A 224-nucleotide genomic window follows, 5' to 3' on the forward strand; every position below is an offset into this window, starting at 1 on the left:
AGCGTAGATAAGTTTTGTGGTGTAAAATTGGTATGACTAAAGTTTTAAAGATAAAATAAAAAAAAATTGGCTGATCTTAGAACGTCTGAAACGAGATCCAGGAGAGTCTGAAATGACGGTTTAACCTACAGTACCCACTTTTTTGAAAATTTCAATTTAAATCATAGTAAATTTCCTGGGGATGAAAACTATACGTAATCCATAACTCCGTGGTATTCATTTAG

The sequence above is a fragment of the Choristoneura fumiferana genome, chromosome 9 (genome assembly GCF_025370935.1).
Source record: "Choristoneura fumiferana chromosome 9, NRCan_CFum_1, whole genome shotgun sequence".
NCBI classification, from domain to species: Eukaryota; Metazoa; Arthropoda; class Insecta; order Lepidoptera; family Tortricidae; genus Choristoneura; species Choristoneura fumiferana.